Source organism: Sapajus apella, unplaced genomic scaffold (genome assembly GCF_009761245.1).
Source record: "Sapajus apella isolate SASKATOON/1434 unplaced genomic scaffold, GSC_monkey_1.0 scaffold6, whole genome shotgun sequence".
NCBI lineage: Eukaryota > Metazoa > Chordata > Mammalia > Primates > Cebidae > Sapajus > Sapajus apella.
In genome coordinates this window covers 24,944,546-24,959,816 of record NW_022436946.1, presented here as the reverse complement: position 1 = coordinate 24,959,816, position 15,271 = coordinate 24,944,546, and the positions used below count along the sequence as shown (strand labels likewise).

At 37.5% G+C, this 15,271-nt stretch overlaps 1 long non-coding RNA gene across 1 annotated transcript; it reads right to left on the bottom strand.

Moving 5' to 3' along the window:
- Positions 1–11,991: 11,991 nt before the first annotated feature.
- On the bottom strand, positions 11,992–15,271 carry LOC116549349. The gene is made up of 3 exons (XR_004267819.1): positions 14,832–15,271; positions 14,120–14,218; positions 11,992–14,017 (listed from the first exon to the last, which is right to left on the bottom strand). It is a non-coding gene; the product is annotated as an uncharacterized LOC116549349 (long non-coding RNA).

The window sequence follows — 15,271 nt, the reverse complement described above, 5'->3', positions numbered from 1 at the left end:
CTTCTATGAGTTTTATAAGTTGTATTTAGGTATTTGATTCATTTTGAGCTCATTTTTTTATATGATGTAAGATAAGCCTCCAACTTTATTTATTTATTTTTCCATGTGGATATTCTGTGTTCTCAGCATCATTTATTGAAAAGAGTGTGTTTTTCCCATTGAATGGTCTTAGCCCACTTGTCAAATATATGCAAGCTTGTCAAATATATCCTTGTGAAATATACGCTTAACCACACATGCAAGAGTTTACTTCTGGTCTGTCTATTCTACTCCACTGCTCTATGTGTCTGTCTTTATGGCAGTATCACATTTTATTGATTACCATGGCTTTATAGTAAATTTTGAAATCAGAAAGTGTGAGATCTCCAAACTTGTTTTTCTTCAAGATTGTTTGATTATTCAGGAAAAGTTAATGTTTTAATGTGAAAGTTAGCTAACTTAAAAGTATGATTAAAATAAACTTTTTATCGCAGGGATACAATTAAATATTTTATTCATAAATGAATGGGAACTTGTTGTCAAGGACCTATTTCTTTGGTGGGGATGATGTGTTTTAAATGAGATACAAAGTAAATGTGAAGTAAAAGAAACTAATAACTCAGCAAATTTCAAAGAAAGAAGAAATTATTTCTGCTGATGGTTAGCAAAGAACATTTCTTTGAGGAAGAAGTGAAATTTGAACTAGGTCCAAAAAACTTAGAAAGCCAAGTTGGGTAGAATATATTTGTTAATTAATGTGTTATTCTACTTTCTACTTTTACTTCATTAGTTATGCAATGTTGGATACTTCTAATCTGTTTTTATGTTAATTTTAAAGCTGTGGTTAAAAAGAAAGCTCAAATAACTACTTAGATAGTATACTATAATTTGTCTCTTCATGTAATTTTCCAACTTTGAAAAAGAATTCCATAAATGTTTTCAGCATGCTTCCAGAATTAGTGATTCTTAAAGTCCCATTAAAAAGGTCTATTTTGAGTTTCTGTTTGGGGTAATAGAAGAGTTCCAGAAATAGATAGCGGTAATGACTGCACGCATTGTAAACGTACGTAACACCACTGAACTGCAAACTTTAAGATGGTTAAAATGATATATTTTCTTATATCTATTTTACCACTATTTTTATAGAGACTAATTTGCTGTCTCAGATACAATAATATGTTATGAAATGAAAACTCCTTTAGATGTTGTCCAGAATAAAAAGAAACTATTATGTGTGTAGTTGACTACCTATGGGAAATTTGAAATTTACTATAAAGAACATGGAAATATTGATAATTTCTGCTTTTATGGGTGGATTTAGGCTTCATGGCAGGGAAATTGATGATGTGGCACTGCAAATGAATAAAAGAGCATCCAAGAAATTCTGGAAAGTAAACTGAAAGATTTTTATGTAAATGATATGCTTAAGAGCAACTTAAGAGGAAAACAATTATTTAATTTCTCCAGATAAATACCAGAAGATATATTCCCAGGTTGGAAAGTCAAGTAGATAGAGCAATTTTTCAAATGAGTCAGTACCTTGTGCCTAGTCAAGATATTTTGCTCCAAAAATTCAGCAGGCTTGAAGACAGAAGTCAGTCCAGGCCTGGGACCAACCAGAAAAGGCCCCAGAGGTACTTGGCTTTTTCTCAATTCTATGAATTTTCTCTCGCTTGTGGCTTCTTTCAAAGCTAAAACATAATCCTGAGCATCAAATCTCCAAGCAAATATTCTAGATCAAAATATCACAAAGAGCGTGAAAGGATTATTTGGCTCTTTAAAACAATGGCAGGTTGCCTGAGATGAATAAGGCTCTGAGGTGCTCATTCTACTCCACAGTTGGCCTTCAGAATTTGCTCCTTTCAACTTTCTTCTGCAGAAGTAAAGAGCAGCTCTAAGTCTGACTAGATTAGGAGCATGCCTATGTTTACCAAATATTGTTTATGACCTACTTTGTATGATGTAGAGAAAAAAATGAGTGAGACAAGGAGGCCCCTGTCTTCACGGAGTTTTCAGCAAAAAAAAAAAAAAAGAAAAGAAAAGAAAGAAAAAGAAAGTGAAGTGACATAATAAATATTTGCAAAGCAGTTCAATAAGTACAATAAGTATTAGACTCATGGTATGTTCATTCATTCAGTGATCACTGATTATGCATCTTCCATGAACCATTACTGGTTCTAGGATAGGGGCTGATACCGATGGGTAACATGCACTTGTGCAACTACATATAGAACACTGAAAGTTCACTGCAACTAGAGAAGAGAAAAGGAGCAAGAGCCCTGGATAACTAACATGCAGCATTTACTGAATATTTTCTGTATTTCTGTCACTATGCTAAGCACTTTGCTTTTAACTCATCTAATTCTCATCAATTTTTTTGAAATAGGAATTAATATCCTCACTTTATAGTTGAAGACACTAAGGCTTAAAGAGTTTAAGTAATTCATTCACATCATTACATAATTTTCAAAAGTATTTTTATCAAACAAATATAATCTGGTTTTTGTCATTTTTAAAATTAGTATCTACATGACAGAAAAAGAAAATATATTTTAAAAGTTTCTATGGACATGCTATAAATATGGTTTCCTCTGGGCTATAAAACTGAAAGAGAAAATAGATGATCAGTTTTTAATATTTCTTTCTGATAGCGTTTGGATATTTCTCCCCACCCAAAACTCATGTTGAACTGTAATCCCCAGTGCTGGAAGTAGAGCCTACTGGGAGGTATTTGGGTCATGGCAGTGCATCTCTTATGGCTTGGTGTTTTGTTCATAAGTGAGTGAGTTTTCATAAGATCTGGTCATTTAAAAGTGTGTGGCACCTACCCCACCCCACTTTCTCTGTCTCTTGCTCCTGCTCTGGTTGTGTGATGTACCTGCTTCCACTTTGCCTTCCATCATGAATAAAGGCTCCTTGAGGCCTCCCGAGAAGCTGAGCAGATATTAGAGCTATGCATCCAGGGTAAAGCCTGCGGAACTGTGAGCCAATTAAACCTCTTTTCTTTATAAATTACCTGCTCTCAGGTATTTCTTTTTAGCAATTTAAGAATGACTAATACAATTTCTTAGTGATGATTTGAATATTTTTACTACAACTCTCATGCATTATTTTGTGGTAAAAAATGTTTTCCTTTAAAAATGGGGAGGTGGAGAGTTCTATAAAGTCACACAGCAAGAGTTAATCAAACTCTGTTTTTTTTTAATGGAAATATTTTATGCTTAGGCACCACATTGTTTTGTATCCCAACTCCAATATAAAATATATAGAAGCCTCTACACCTCCTTTTCCTTCTGTGGGACAGGTCTCTGGGTGCCCTTGGACAAACCCAGATTTTCTGCCTTTCTCCCTTTTAGTTCTCAAGAATAAATGTAGAATGTGCTGGGATATGGGGGAGCTAGGCCAAATAGCTCTCGCTTGTTCCAAGCCCTCGAAACAGGATGCTCTTTAGCTCAGTATGTCATGATTTCCCGGGGCATAAAACCAGGGCAGGCTGCTTTCTCGGGTCTCTCAAGTGCCTTGGGCAGCTTTCCTAAGCCACGGAGAATCGGCTCACAATGAATCCCAGGTTTCTGTAAACTCTTGCTTTTATCTGTAATAAAATTACTAAATATAGCTTGTGTGAGGGGATATTTTGTCTCACTAGATTCAGACAAGTTGGTAATCAATGCACAGTGAACTTGTTTCACACCCCTTGTTGAATAATTCATCAGATATAGTTCTACAGGCCCCGTTTGATGATAATAAAACTTCGTTAATTGAAAGAAAATTAAAAAGCTCTTAACTGTATTAAAACATGTTCAAACATTCCTACTATATCTTTAAAGGCTGGTAACAGCAGTCCCTTAGGAGGCCTGGGTTGCAGAGATCTTGCCTTGTGAGAGATGTAGAGCAGACATGCTCCAATTGTGCACAAGATGTTCTGCATTATTCTTTAGTTGGTAGTTTGGTTTGGGTTTTGTTTTCCTGACAGCAATTAATCTACATAATTCTCCAAGAATTATTTACTAACACTTCTATAATGAAGTTTTCCAACTAGAAAAGAAGAAAGCAAATGTGGCAAGAGTCTTTCTACATTTGTGGATTTATGATCTCTGCACAAAAACAGAAGTCTGTTTCTTTTGTCTCCTCCTTCTAAGCTAGGTTAGAATTATCTTGCCTTAGAAATTAAAATAATGGGAAAAATGAAACAATTGGCATTCAGTTGAAGCAAAAAATAATAAATACATGAGTATTAAGTTTGAGAAGCTTGCTGTTCATTGGTTCTAACTATGAAGTGATTACCTTTGTATGTTTAGTTGTCAGAAGAGAGATTTTCACTGGATACAAATATTTAATGGTATATTAATGGAAAAAACAAACCAGAGATTTAGGGATTTGGGATGTGACTTCAAAATAGCAGTAAGAGCATTTATTAAATGGTCAACTTTTTAATAGGTTAATAAGCTTAGAATTAGAATTCTGCAGTAGAACTTCTCTTGAGTGTCCTTGTTGTACTTGAGCACAAGCAATCATCACTGCATCCATTTTCATTTTCCCTTGAGCTTGCTTTCCCTAATTAAGGGAGATAGTAATGGCACTTACATTTCATCTAATCTGGCTTTAAGTAATTATGGTTCATTGCAGCAATTACAAGTTATATTTATAATGAACAATAAAGGGGAAAACCTTTCAAATGCAGTTCATTAGGCTTTGAAAACCTTCTACAGAATGGACACTCAATACATATTTACTAGGCAATCAAGTACTTTAGTGAGAATATGAATTAAATCTAAGAAATTCACATTCATGACTCTCTTTAAACTGTGACTCAAACCCATTGCCTCCACAATACTCTCCTAATACCAGAATAGCACAGCTACTCTAATGCTGCTTTAGCATTGTATGTAGACAATCTATAATATTAATTTACATAGCCCATAAAATATGATTCTTTTAAATATTTCATGCTTTTTTCTTTTTATAGTCTTTTCATTTATATGTAAGTTCCATGAGGACAGAAATCATCATCTCTATTTCTTTTGCTTCTTTTTGCAGCTCCTATGCAAAATCTGTCTAGTACCTTTCTTCTCCTCACATTTCATTTAAACTTCCCTCCCACTTGGTCATCTCAAGGTCCTACTAGGGCCCTATTCTTTTGATAGGACCTTCTGGCCATTCTAAAAGTAGTTCCTGCTCTATTGATTTCCTACAACATTTCCCACATCTATTACTTTGATTTCTGTATTAGTCTGTTCTCACACTGCTAATAAAGACATAACAAAGACTGGGTAATTTATAAGAAAAAGAGGTTTAATGAACTCACAGTTCCATATGGCTGGGGAGGCCTCACAATCATGGCAGATGGCAAAGGAGGAGCAAAGGCACATCTTACATGGCAGCAAGCAAGAGAGCATGTGCAGGGGAACTGCCCTTTATAAAACTAACATGGAAGCAGCCAAGGCTTGGAGCTTGTACTCTCTGAACCAATAGTCTGAGGTGTACATTGGCCCCTTTTAGCCACTCCTGGGACACAGGCACTAAGTCCAGAGACTTCACAAAGCAGCAAGGTCCTGGGCCTGGCCCACAAAACCATTTTTTTCCTCCTAGGCCTCCTGGCTTGTGATGGGAGGGGCTGCCCTGAAGACCTCTGGCATGCCCTGGAGATGTTTTCCCTAGTGTCTTGGTGATTAACATTTGGCTTCTTGTCACTTATGCAAATTTCTGTAGCTGGCTTGAATTTTTCCTCAGAAAACAGATTTTTCTTTTTCTATTGCATTATCAAGCTGCAAATTTTCCAAACTTTTATGTTCTGCTTCCCTTTTAAATATGAGTTCCAATTCCAAACCATATATTTGTGAGTACATAAAACTAGATGCTTTTAACAGCACCCAAGTTATATGTTGAATGCTTTGCTGCTTAGAAATCATCTCTCTCATTTTCAAAGTTCCACAGATCTCTTGGCCAGGGCAAGAACACAGCAATAGTTACATTTATTCCAGGTCCCAAAAAGTTCCTCATCTCCATCTGAGACCCACTCAGCCTGGACTTTATTGTCCATATCATTATTAGCATTTTGGTTGAAGCCATTGAACAAGTATCTGGGAAATTTCAAACTTTCCCACATCTTCCTGTCTTCTGTGACCTCCAAGTGTCTAGGAAGTTCCAAAGTTTCCTACATTTTCCTGTCTTCTTCTGAGCCCTCCAAACTGTTCCAACCTCCACCTGTTACCCAGTTTCCAAAATCACTTCCACATTTTCAGGTATCCTTGTAGCAATATCCCACTCTATTAGCACCAATTTACTGTATTAGTCTGTTCTCACACTGCTGATAAAGACAGACCTGATACTGAGTAATTATTAAAGAAAAAGAGGTTTAATCAATGCACAGTTCCACATGGCTGGGAAAACCTCATAATCATGGCAGAAGGTGAAGGAGGAACAAAGGTACGTCTTACATGGCAGCAGGCAAGCAGTGTATTCGGGTGAACTGCCCTCTATAAAACCACCAGATCTCATGAGATTTATTTACCATCATGAGAACAGCATGGGAAAAATCTGCCCCCATGATTCAATTACCTCCAACCAGGTCCCTCTGATGACATGGGGATTATGGGAGCTACAATTCAAGATAAGATGTGTGTGGGGATATAGCCAAACCTTATCAAGTCCTATAAGATATTGTCTTATATTATTAAGTATTGTTAGCTCCTGAAAGAGAAAAGAAATACTGGCCTATCTGCCCTGTAATATGTTATGAAACCCTGCCCATTCATTCAAAGAGTATATTTTAATTTTTTATTTCCATCTTGAGCCCTCATCCTTTCCCTCTGGACTTTCTCTGTAACCTAATCATACATATTTGCAGATCTTTAACTACCACCTACATGCTATTAACTTCTAATAGCTCCAACTCAGACCTCTCTTGAGAGATCAAGGCACATCTATCTAGTTTTCTCTCAAAATTTCTATTCAAATATTTTATGGACACTTTTTCAACCAATCCAAAACTGAAGTCATCATCTCTCCCCCACCCTAAACATCCACTTTGTTGTTCAAACCAGAAACCTCATACCACCTGCCCTCTTCCATTACATCCAAATCTGAATGACCTTTCTCAGCCATACATTTTGATCTTTGCATCTGCCACTACTTTAGCCTATGGATATCTCTCAGCAAACTATTACCATAAGTTCCCTAATTGTTCTATCAAGGAAAGTTGTAAATAAGACCAGCTTTTTTTTTTTCCCAGTATAAAGTGCAGTGGTATGACCTCGGCCTCCTGGGTCAAAGCAGTTCCCATGCCTCAACCTCCTGAGTAGCTGGGATTATAGGCATGTGCCACCATGCTCAGCTAATTTTTTTCTATTTTTAGTACAGAAGTGGTTTCACCATGTTGGCCAGGCTGGTCACAAACTCCTGGACTCAAGTTACCTACCCACCTCAGCCTCCCAAAGTGCTGGGATGGCAGGAGTGAGCCACTCTGCCCAGCCTTGAACCAGCATTTTGCAAATGTTCTAAAAAGTTTCAGATGATCACACACTTCACTATCTTTATAACTCATCTTCTGTCACTCCACCTTGCTAACTGTGGTGTAACCACTTGAGACTCCTTTCATTTCCTCTAATACATCAGGCTCTTCCCATATCAGCCTTATACATGCTATTTCCATATGTGGAGTGTTTTTCTTTCCCCCATTCATCAAGCTGACTCCTCTGTTTGTCAGTTCTCAGCTTCACCTTCTCACAAACTAGGATATTCCATCACTAAACAATTAACACTCTTTCATTGTACATATCACATTCAATATTATCTTTGTGTATTTTCCTCTTTCCCAGCTGTCTTGCTCATTACTATATTCCCTGGGCCTTGAAAAGTGTCTGGCAAAGTAATAGGGGCTCAATAAGTATCTGTTGAGTGAGTAGTTAATAATTTAACCAACTATTTCATAATTTCATACTGTGTCTGCTGTAGCCTGAATGTGTGCCCAAAAATTACTGTGTTAAAGCTTAATTGACAATGCAATGGTAATGAGAGGTGGGGCCTCTAGCAGGTGACTAAGTCATGAGGGTAGAGCCCTAATGAATGGCATTTGTGACCTTATAAAAGGGGAGGAAAAGCTGTTCACTACTTCCTCGTTTGCCCTTCCATTTATTCTGCTGTGTGAAGATATCTGGATGGTGCCACCAATGAGGAATGGGCCTTCATCAGACACCAAACATGGCTGCACCTTGACCTTGGGCTTCCTCACTTCCAGAACTGTGAAGAACAAATTTCTGTTGTTTATAAATTACTCAGCCTCAAGTATTTTTTAATAGCAATATGAAAGACCAAGACAATGTACTTTTACATGTTTCTTTTCTCGGTGACTGAGTTTCCTCATCTATAAATTCAGCCATAAACAATACCTGCCTTAGAGGGTTGTAGTGAGAATTAAATGAGTTAAGGTACGTAAAGAGTCTAACAATATCTGACCTATAGTAAGTGCAATACGCTTTAGCTAATATTCTACTATGTTTATTTTTTAAAATCACAATGCAAAACAAAGCTGTTATGAGTGTATTTTGCTGGACTTTGTTACTTTTTGGACAGCTAGATGATGCACATTTTCCAATTTTCTATCCACATATGGAAGACTGATTGCATAGTGAAGATTCTTTACAAAATTTTCTCTAAGTCCAGGTATTTTCAATAATTTTTTGTGGTGAAAACATTTAACATGAGATCTATCCTTTCAGCAAATTTTTAAGTGTACAATACAGCATTATCAGCTACAAGTACAATGCTGTAAAGCAGAACTCTAAACTTAACCATCTTGCATAACTGAAACTTTATTTTCATTGTTAAAAGATAAATTTTGGCATATTAAACTTTTAAGTTTTGGCATATTAAACTTTTAAAGAGTTTATTTGATCAGACAGGATCCATAAATTGGGCAGCTCCAAACTAGAAGCAGTTCTGGGGCTCTGTCCAGGGGCAGGAGGAGAATGCTTTTATAGAGTAAAGACGGAAGCAAGCCAAAGAAAATATGCGATTGGTTAAAGTGGAGCGATATCCTTATTTGGACCATTCCAGTAGAAATCCCTAGTTAGAGGTGAGTTGGTGCTTTCTGATTGGTTAAGATAATTTATGCAGAGTTGGGCTTCAGTTTGCTTACATAGGAACCCAGGGCACTGGAGCCATCTCAGTCTAACAGCCTCACAATTAACTATTCTAAATCTTTAATAGCAACTCCTCATCCTCCCCACTCTCATCCCCTGGTAGCTTCCATTCTACTCTCTGTTTCTGTGAGTTTGAATATTTTAGATATCTCATATAAATGAAGTTATGCCACATTCATCCTTTGTGTCTGACTTTTTCAGTACAATGTCCTTGAAGTTCATCCATGTAGACACATATAGCAGAATTGCTTCCTTCCCTTTTTTTTCCTTTTTGTGGAGAAGAGCATCTCACTGTGTTGCTCAAGCAGGTCTCAAACTCCCGGGCTGAAGCAATCTATCCACCTGCCTCTCTGTCTACCACCCTAAGGGCTAGGTTACAAGTGTGAACCACTGCTGTCTGCCAGAATTTCTTTCTTTTTTAAAGGTAAATTGTATTTCTTTGTTTACATACACCATATTTCCTGTATTCAAAATTTTAGGTAAATTTTTGCATTAGAAATGTAAACTCTAAGTGAAGCATACATTAATAATAAGAATTCCTAGACCGGGCGCAGTGGCTCATGCCTATAATCCCAGCAATTTGGGAGGCCGGGGTGGGCAGACCATGAAGTCAAGAGATTGAGTCTATCCTGGCCGACATGGTGAAACCCTGCCTCTACTAAAAATACGAAAATTAACTGTAAATGATGGTGCACGCCTGCAGTCCCAGCAACTTGGGAGGCTGAGGCAGGAGAATTGCTTGAACCCAGGAGGTAGAAGTTGCAATGGGCTGAGATCACCACTGCACTCTTGCCTGATGATACAGCGAGATTCCATCTCAAAAAAAAAAAAAAAGAATTATTTTAAGTATTTCTCCTATTGTTTTTCAAATGCCTCTTATAATTGATAGGTAAACTTTTAAAATTGTTCTACTAAATGTGTTCCTCAATATAGTAAGTCACTGTTGTGTTATCATGAAAAAAAATAACTTAGTAAATTCTGCCTCTGCTACATGTTCTCTTGCCAAAATACTGCTTGTTATTTTTAACACTATGTAAACCTTAAGCAACAATGGATTTTGTCCCATCTGTTTGAGGGAAAAAAAGTCTGTGATGTTGGAATTTGAAAATAAGATAATTATTACCTCTTCTTACCCTCATATGCCAATAACTCACCAAAATCTTATCACTTGTTTTAAAGTCTCTAACCACTTATTAAGGTTGCTAAATCAATGCTTATAATATAGTCTTATTATGACTGCTGCTTATGGAATTAAGGGTATCCAAATACGTCACCCATAATATGTCACTTTGGCATAGGCAATTGAGAATCAACAGATGCACAAACAAGTTTCCCTTATCTGACTAGTTGTAGCATCTTCTGGGAAATAAGGCTACCATAAATTTCCTCTTCAAGATTAATCTAATCTCAGCAGGTAGAAGGTGAATACAATCTACATCAAATCCCTTCTCCAGTGAAGTTTCATGACAAAAGACTATACAAACCTATACAGACAAACACTGTCACATTCTTATTCCATTTCTTCTCCTAAAGAAGGAAGTTATCTATTTGCCTTTCCCATATATGGCTTTTCTCCTCACTTCCTTTTTCCTACTAAGGTAGGTATATGAGTCTCTAACCATTTAAGGAGCTGTGTTTTGTTGCTCCCATAAGCATACAGATAAATTATTTCTCTTGTTAATCTGTCTGTTGTCCATTTAATTCACAGACCCCAGGAAATAAACATGGCAACATAGCAGAGTAGAAGAAAAGTTTTTTTCTTCTCCTACAAGGGTTAAATTGTACATTCCCAAATAATGAAATTAAATAATAGACTAATAATCATGTTGATCTTTAACTTCTTTACATGTGACTGCCTTTTGGAAGAAACTACTTAGAAATCAAATTAATCCATTTGATGCATTAACATAACACTTTGCTGGATAAGACCCAACATTGATTTGAGTGAGATCAAAGTCTGTTCTGTGCAGGTAGTGCTAACACACAATCCTCATGTCATTTTTAAAAATGCAGTGAGGAAGTAGGACAGTCTCCTTATTGGCCATGCTCATGCTTAGGGAGGGAAATGGCCTGGCTAGCAGCCCCTACTGTCCATGCAGCTCATGGCCAGTCATGTTTTTGGAATATTTGGCCACTCTTCTAACACAATGTCAAATGCCCTATGCCCCGATGTCCACTGTCATCTACAAATTTTCTTTTAAATATTAGGGCCCTGCAGACACAACTCCAGAGATCTGATAAATAAAACGTGCCCTTTATATATATTTAATATTCAATTCATATGGGTTTTAAAGTAAGCTGACAATGTGAAGGATTTTGCAAATAGATAACGGAGAACATTTCTCCTTCTAGCTCTAGGTAGCGTTTATTTATTTATTTATTTATTTTGAGATGGAGTCTTGCTCTGTTGCCCAGGCTTGAGTGCTGTGGTGTGATCTCAGCTCACTGCAGCCTCTGCCTCCTGGGTTCCAGTGATTCTCCTGCCTCAGCCTACTGGATAGCTGAGATTACTGGCACATGCCACCACACTTGGCTAATTTTGTATTTTTAGTAGAGGTGGGGTTTCACCATGTTGGCCAGGCTGGTCTCAAACTCCTGACCTAGGTGATCCACCTATCTTGACCTCCCAAAGTACTGGAATTATAGGCTTGAGCCACCACGCCCGGCCAAGGTAGCATTTCTTACTGTTGTACTGTCTGAAAGGGAAAATGTATAGCAATAAACATGTTAGCTTGTTCTTTTTACCTTGGTCTTTTTTACTGTCTGAAATGTAGTGCTTCAAACACTAAATATTTGGGTTTAAAGGTAAGTTGTTTTGTAATGTTAAAGGGACAGAAGCAAAATTAAGTGTGAGAGGCTACTAAACACAGAGCTACAGAAAAGCTACATGAATGTGTTTTACCCCATTAAACCCCAATCATGCAGCAATGTTGGTAATGGCTTGGAACTGCTGTTGGGATATGACTTGAACAGGACTCATTTGATCAGCAAATTATGTTAAAGAATACAAATAAGGCTTTAATAAATGGAATATCCTTAAACCTTTTAACTGTTTGTGAAACTTACGTCTTGAAGCAGTAAAATTGTAACGAAAAATACATGACAATTGTAGTCATTTTTCTGCTTTCAAAGAAATAAAATAGTTGTCTCAGAGCTACCTCACACAACAAAGCTTTCTGTTTATCACCTATCTAGAATCGTTGTGTTTTCAGTTAATAAGAAGCTATTTCTTCAATTGCTATCACTGTATTTATAAAAGAGTTAGAAATGTTTAGAATCATTCCTTAAGGGCCTAACTGCCAGTCCTATTTAGAGGAAGGATATGAAATTGGAGAGTCTTGTTCAGTATTGACCATAAATGCGCTTTGTTCCCATGAATTAAGGTTTCAAGAGTCACCCTTAGTCATCTGATGAGCTTTACATGTACCTTGCTGGACACTGGTGCACACACCAGTCTGGAAGACACTCTCCTTTCTATAAAATCTCATCTTATCTAACTTGGGACACATCTATATAATATACCTATTTGTGCATTTAAATCCACTGGCCTCATAAATCTATTTAAATTGAATAGGATTGAGACCTTTCAAACAAAGTATGCTTGCAGTAAATGCTGTAGAAGTAAAATAAGTGGGTCACACACTCAATTGCCTGTATTCTACAATGTAGCACAGTGAAGGAGAGTATGCCCAGCAGAGCTGAGGTACAGCTCAGCTTACAGTAGGGTTTCTTTAGAGAATGTGTGAGCTGCTTCTTGCTCTGCGCTCTAAATACCATGCTGAAGGTCAGGATTTAATTTGCCAGCCTCCCATTTAAGGGTAATTTGAAGCCTGCTTCTTATAGTCTCCCCTCCTGCCACGTGATGAAATTTAGCCCATAGAACATATTTCCACCAGAAAGAGGCATCTGTAGTTCTGCCATTACACAGGCGTCACCTCAGCATTCCTTTCTACCTACCAAAAACTTTTTGAAAAAGGGATTCATTTAATCTTCTTTTTAATGTGACCCAATATGTTTTCACAAATGGGAGATTTTCTCAAATGTGGCATTCATAACACTCTGTGTGGGTTTATATGGCATGAGTAAATCAAACAGGAACCTCACCATTTTGACAGTCTGATTTAACCGGACTGTTTTAAAGCACTAAAGCAGCCAAGAACAAACACAGACAAGCTGACCAAGGAATTTTTAAGCTGGTCCAATTGAACCACATATTTTTTCACACAGACAACCTCCATCACCTGAAAAACTCTGAATTTAATTATATTCCGTGCTTTTAGGGATTTCATTAGAGATTTTAAAGACGAGTTACTCTGTACCCTACCTATCAAAAGAAATATTTGTGGTTAGCAGAGCTGCGGCTGCATGGTCTAGACCCATCATTGCCACTCTTAATCACTACATCATCATCCAAAAACCCCGAGAGCATGCTTGGACCAGTACTAGACATAATTGTTCGGTTAATTCCATAGGAAGCTTGATTCACTGAATTTAATTGGAGCCAATCTACACCATGGGTTTTCTCTTTAAGCACCAAGAGGCAAATGAAACTATTGTGTTTCCTGTAGAATAATTAGCTTATAATCTGTTCATTTAAGCAGGCATCTGACTTAGACTAGCTTTGACCAGACTTACTCAACCACGATGAATTCAACTTCCATCCCAGTTCTATGATGTGGTGACTTTGTACTTGATACTGCAGTCTTTGTGTTGCAAGGGCTTAGTCCTCTGAAGATGTACTTCAGTCTACCTGAGAATCCCAAAGAGATGACCAAGAAAACATGCTCACTTCAGAACAGTTAGCAATTTTCCAGCTACTTAAGAGGTAAGAGAAATTCTCTCACATCTTTCAGTCAGCTCTTAAGCTTCATGGTTCATGTAAAGGGAAGAATTGGTTACTGAGAAATCTTAGTGAGGGAATGTGTTAACTTCTCTTTCCAGGTCCACAAGGGGGCGTGTTTTCAGAGGCAACACCTGCCCAGCGCCATCCCTCCACCCACCTCTCCATCCGGGAGACCAGAGGTCTTTGTTTAACTTTCACGCTAGACTGCCCAGGTGACCTTCCTTTGTCTAGAAAGCCGCAAAAAGCTATGGGAGGACTGTGGGCCAAACAACAAATAAGATGTCAGAAATCAAAGATCAATCATTCCAGCAAACTTAGAGGAACTCCTTTCATAGACCAGAAAACTTGAATGGGGCAGGAATAACACCCAGGTTAAAAGTCCCTTTCTCCCACATCTGTGCTGACTGCATTTCTGGATCCTCTCTCACGACAGTGTGGGAGCTTGCTCGCTCTCTCTATTTCTTTCTCCTTTTTCTCTCTCTCTGCCTAAACATATCACTTTCTGCAAAACTCTTTGGGGTCTGATATTTACTTAAACTCTCACTGCGCCAGGCAGGATCCTTTCCTCCATTCTTGGGTGAGTGAAGGGCCAAGGGCCTTAAAGAACACATCGCATTGGGGAGCGACCTGAACCCATCACCGGCAATTTGGTCACAAAAGGGCCTCTTTACTGCCAGTGCAACTATGTGGAACTAGGAAATCTATAATCAAAATGAATTATGATACAGAAACACAGATCTTTTGTTCTCTGGACTCCACAAAAATGCTGAACAACAAAAAAGAAACTTTGGACAAAAAAAAAAACAACTAAGTATTGGATAAAAGAGGGAAGAATTTATCTGGCCAAAGGGAAAAAAGGAAACACCCACCCCAGGACTACTTGATACATGAAGAGTTCCTTTTTTGTGATCTCTTAGGTATTAGCCTCAATGAAGCAGGAAGCCAGGGCATGAAGGGTTCTTAAAACATTGTCCACTTCTAAGAATCCAAAATTCTATATTCAAACATGATGATATAATGGACTTGAAAATAGTATAAACAATCTTTTCCATCAATTTAGCAAACAGAGTCATGCGTTGCTTAACAATGGGAATACACTGAGAAATGCATCCTTAAGTGAATTCATTGTACTTACACAAACCTAGATTATGCAACCTACTACACGCATAGGGTATACCGTATTGCCTATTGCTCCTAGGCTATCAACCTGTGCAGAGTGTTACTGTACTGAATAGTTACAGGCAATTGTAACACAATACTAAGTATTTGCATCTCTAACCATATAAAAGGTACAGTAAAAATAAACTAT